We start from the raw sequence: 6,000 nt of genomic DNA on the forward strand, positions 1-6,000 counted from the left end.
TTTTTCCTCTATTACACAAACAATTGTCAGTTTCCTTTCTGATATCTTTGTCTGTAATTTGTAATTTCAGCGTACTGCTTTAAAGGGCCGCCATTCACGGGCGCTCCATTCATCCGAATGGCGCGGCATCACTCCAAAATCCGGTCGTGAATGCCGAACGCCTCATCCATTTGGATGGCGTGGCGCGGCTCGCTGGATATCCAGCCGAGCTGAAATCCATCGCACCGCGCCGATTTTCGACCGTTCCATCGCATCGTGAATGTGAAAACCCGCTTGGAGTGGGAAGTCGAGATCGTATGTACTTGAAGCGACTAATTGATATCAACCAATGAGATTTGAGCTCCCTGGGTTTGAGAGAGGTAGCAGAGGGGTGAAAATCGTGATGCAATATTTGTTTTTGTTGATGAAATCATGTTCTCTCATGTAATGGATATATTTTTTTCAACTTTTAGCTCTGCAATTGGAAAAGAAAGCAAATTCAATATAAAAATGTTGCCGTTTAAGAAATGCGTCATATGTTCTACATGCATATTGTATTTGTTTTGAATGAAACGCATGAGAATGAATCTGACAAGGGTCAAAGATTTTTCAATAATTTTCTCACAACTGAATAATACTTAGGGAATTTTGTATTTAAATTGCAAAATAAAAGCAGTATTATTTAAACCAATTACTGTTTGTGAAAATGCGTTTCGTAAACAGAGGTAGGAGAACAAGAAATTGGAAATGAAAAAGATTAACTCGTATGATCTCACTACTCTCAAAAATTAGAGCCTATAAAAGTAACAATATGAAATAAATAGGTTTTATTAACAGTTGTTAGGTTCAATAGATTGTACTCAAGGTGAGGTTTTTTTTATATGGCTAAAACCAACTGGTGCAGCACATTATTCATACTTGTCAAAAAAAAAAAAAAAAAAAAAAGCTAAAAATTTTATACGTATCTGTTCATCAACTTTAGTTAGTAACCACTAAAGCTGACTTTTTTTTACAGCATACTTTAAATATCTTTTTCATAACTGTAATGTAAGCATTTTTTAGTGCTACATAATGCTGCACTAAAAACTGCATATTCTGATATGTTTCAATTTCATCAATTGAAAAAAAGAAAATCCTACATGCCTAAATTCTTGAATTCAAAGAAAAAAAAAGAAAGTCATTCTAATATTTTGCACACAAACAAAACAATATGAATTCTTTTTTCTTAGTGATAAAGATTTCATTGAAATTAATAGTAAGAGCAGATATTGATGGTTCTTAGCACTCAGCTAAATTTTCTTACGAAGACCTTATTAAGTTCTTGCAATTAAATGAATAATCAAGTGCATATTTTCATGTTAAGAAAAATGTGTGCTATAAATTTTGCACTAGTGCAGATTGATTTTTTTTTTTGGTCATAACAGTTTTGGAATGACAATATATATTAAAACCAAATGTTCCTGGGGGGGGGGGAGAAGGGGCACGACTTTCTTTGCAGCACTAGTTACGAAAAACCTTACCTGGCAGCAATGAAATGGTAGGATTGAGATTTGCATAGCCTTTACAATACTGCCAGGTTAGGTTTGCCCTAACTGTATGTCTTTAATTGATAGCGATGTGCCAGATATCCAAAAGAAAATAAAGATTTGTATCCATATCATGATTAGTAGATCTTAAATGGATTTTTAGCCATAAACTCTTATTACATATTTGAAATTCTACATGTGGATAACTATAAAATAACATACAATTAAATTTGAATTAGCTTTACATTTTTTAAAGATATTATAAGGTAACATTTCAGCATTTTTTTTATACTGATTTAGGAATTGTACTATTCCTCCTATCGACTCTTCCAGCCATTCTTCGAAAAATTGAGACAGAATTCTCAGATTACTCTTCGTAAAAATGTTCTTGGCAGTGCTATGTCGGTAAGGGCAGGTCGAGAGGAATGGAACAACAGCATTTATATGCCGAAATATTATTTCTAGCCAGCAGATGTAGCAGCTACTAGTAATAGCTACAGACCAAACTAGAAATAATTTTTCACATTTTACTTCGTCTTAAATGCAATGCAGTCTCATTCTTACCGACACTCCCCTTCTCTTCGTAGAACTTATTTTCAGAATAAATCAAATTCCTGATTATGTTTCTGCTACGGATTGATTTTTTAAATAAATCGTGCTTTTACCCTTACGGGAATACCTTTCATCTCAAATTTTACACTTGGACAAGGATCAAATTGGGTTAAAAATTCAAGGTCCATATATGTATTTGCGGATCTACATTTTTATGATCCGGCAATTCACTAGTAATTATACACTGTAGCAGTGTTCTATTTTCAGTAGGAGATTTATGGAACCACTGTCAATTTTATAAACAAAATTTAATTTTAGAGAAAACTAAAAACATTAATTGTCAATATTCTGAAAATATTAATGATAATTATTTGTCTTTTATTCGTTCAAAAACAAATGCTTTTGATTTTTTTTTATTATTTGTGTGTGTTTATGAAGGTACTGGCTTTACAGAAAAAAACATAAATTGAAATAAGAAAAATTCTCGTAATAACAAAATAAGTTTATTCATACAGCATTTATATACATTAATCTTTTAAAGTGAACATTTATTGCCAGGTGGTGTAAAGTTGCACACATCAAATAAAAGACTATGTTACTAAAATATAAATAGTCGAAAGAATGTTAAAAATATGTATATATATTTAGATTTTATCAATAAGGAATTAAATTTCAATTTCCAAATTTTACTGCAGACAATTCTTTACTTAGAAAAAGCAATGGTGTTATTTACTTATACAACATTTTAAAATCGGAACACTCTCATTTTCGCTCAAATTTTGTAGAATTTTCATGACATTGGCTGCGTAGAAAGCTTCATTTTTTAAAAAAGTTTCATGTACTGTGAACAAAGGCAACCAATGCCAACTTGTATCCAAAAGCGTGAATCAGTATGCCTTGTGTACCAGGCTAACCTAGGGTAAACCTTGTGTACTAGGCAAATCGGAATCCTTTTTTTTTTTTTTTGAAAATTCGTAATTCCAAGTGGATAAAAAGACGCCCCTTTTGTCCCCACATGTACCATAAAATCATTAATCTCAGAGGCATCTCGTACAAAGCCAAAAATTTATAATTTTTCTTCAAAACTATTGATTATTTCTTCCTTTTTAAAAAAAATCAAACATAAGTCTAAAGAAAATATCAAGCTGAAAAATATATTAGCTAACAAACTTTCGAATCAACATTTGCAAATGAATAATAAAAAAAATAACATATTCAAAACGAAAAAAAACAACTGAAACTTACAGAAATCAATATTTTTAAGCACTATGCGGGAGATTTTAGTGATGCATGAGAGCAAAAACTATTTCATATTAATTACCTAACTACAAATAATCAAGATAATCAGTTACTACTTACTATTTTTCTATCTAGCGAATGCTTCCACACTTTCAAAAGTAAAGACGCATTGGTCTCCACTTTTCTAAGTTCACAATTATTAACTAATCGTAAAATAAAAGTACAGATCGACTATTGTGTTTACAGAAAAAAACAGACTTAAATATGTTTTACATTTTTCTCATGTAATTTTATACAAATTGAAATGGAAGGAGGGAGTCTCTACTGTGGCCATCCACCTCGATTTTTGAGATTATGTCCCAAATGTATTTGAGAAGGTCATTTAATTAATAATCACGTTAAAATCCAACATAGTCAAATTTTCATTAAAAGTTGATGATGAAGAGTTTACCCTAATCATCTCTTCCTGCATCTTTTTCGGTGCATCAGCTATCTATAAATCTTTAATGAGCCAACTTATGACTACAGGGCATTAAAAATGTATATAATTTAATTAAATCAAGCCGATTTCTTTCAAAGAACTAGCTGTGTCGAGCGTTTTAACTTTTATGGTTCTTTTAAAATAGTCGTATATCTGTTGTTTAATTATGACCACCTTGCCCCATGTACCACTCCTTTTACCTCACCACATGGGGTAAAGCAGTCATAACTACATATGAAAAAGAAAGTGAATAAAATATATTTTTTTTTCTTCTGAAAACTTAATGCAATGTGTTCTCTTAATGTAATGTTTCAAAACATATGTGAAGTTTTTACAGGAAGTCTTAAATATTTATTACGTACATAAGTTGAAAAGCAGGATTTTATGACAATTCCCCACCCTTTCCTGACCGTAATAAATAAAACAATATCATAGAGAAAAATAATAAAGTACATACACCAAATCTAATTTTTCTTTTTAAATTAAAACTAAAAATTGCATTGCATAAAAATAGTTTTCATAAATGTCCTATTTTCAATCACAAGTGATCATAGCCCCTACCACAAACTAAAGGAAACATAAAATTATAAGATAATTTTTTGTGCAGAAATCATTAAACGAAGAAAAACTGTTTTCCTAGAAATTAAAATTGCATAACTTCAACATTTCAAAACAGTAAATATAAAAGTAGTTTGAAAGTCAGTGGCGCACACGAGGGGGTCCAGGGGGGTATGGGTGGGGTCCGGACCCCTCCCATAGCTCGTTTTTTTTTCCTGATTAAATTCCCCGCATGTGAAATAATTTCAAACAAAGGTAACAATTGTTTCAGTTCCAATGAGTGAAAAACTAAAATCCTAGTGTTAAAACATTTTTTAAAATATTATGCACTTTTCACATAATGCATTGCCTTTTAGAAGTGCAACGGTGATTATAAATGAATACACTGTAATAACCCTGTTTTTAGTTTTGACATTATAGAAAGAGAATTGAAAAGAGATTCTATGAACTTGAATCTATTTTTTAATTATGAGAAATGTAAAAGTGTAAATTATTTTGCTCTCTGGTTATTTTGTGTATTTCATTCAATGATGCTAATTACTTATTCAAGTTTATTTTTTACTGTTTTCCATTTTCGGGCACTGATAAAATCAAGTCGATATGTTTGACGGCATATTGGTGTATGAGATAGGAATTGCGCTTTCGACCTTGGACCCTCCCCCTTGCAAAATTCCTGTGTGTGCCACTGATGAAAGTGCATGATAAAGCAAAGTCATTATTGCAAAACAAAAATTATACAAACCTTTCTTTTTTTTTACTTCCACTACTGAGGGATACATCCTAAAAGCCAACAAAAGCGAAAGCCAAATTTAAATTAACAGGCAATCACCATCGTATGACCATTGGGACGAATTCTCTTTATCCCTTTATGTCACTTACCATAAACATGTTATGCGTCCTTTTCAGTTGCATGCATAGTGAACAAAATTGCCATTAAAAATATAATACTGCTGCGGACGAGAAGGTAAAATAATTACTTATTGAAATGAAAAATTTTAATTTAGGGGAGTAACTCAATATTAACAAACTTATATTTTACAGCATTAAAGCAAATGCGACAAGCTGTTTGCTTTTTTTTGAGTAATTGTAAATATATATGTACACATGTGTCAGGTTTTTCAAATAGATCATAAAAGAAAGAGACGACTTTTTTTATGAAGTTAAGAGTACACGATAAGGACTTAGAAAATGCTTCTCAGTTAATGGCTCTCTCCTTGTTGGTTGCTATAAAACTAAGAAATAAATTATCTTAAAATGGGCAATGTAAGTTTTTTTACCTTCAAATGTCTGTTAAACAAGGTAGTTTTGCATAGCACATTTCGAGAAACGTCAATCGTTGTGGCGAACGATTAGCGAATTTCAGTAAAAGGTAATCTGATCTATGTTTGCAACGAAAAATCTTGTGAATACAAACATGTGAATACAAATGCTTAACCTCATCTTAGTAAAAAGCAAGACACGTTTACACAAATAAATGAAGAAATTTGGCTGATGAAGCCAGGAGATAAACGTATACAAAGCTATTTGAGGACTAACTATCATTAAATTGACGTTATTTGACCAAGGACATCCAAATAATTTCAAATAAATGCAGGAATAGCGATTTTCTATTTCAAAACAAACATTGGCGCGGTGCGGTGTGGATGCGGTCGTGAATGCGGTTAC

Source organism: Uloborus diversus, chromosome 7 (assembly GCF_026930045.1).
Source record: "Uloborus diversus isolate 005 chromosome 7, Udiv.v.3.1, whole genome shotgun sequence".
Taxonomy (NCBI): Eukaryota; Metazoa; Arthropoda; class Arachnida; order Araneae; family Uloboridae; genus Uloborus; species Uloborus diversus.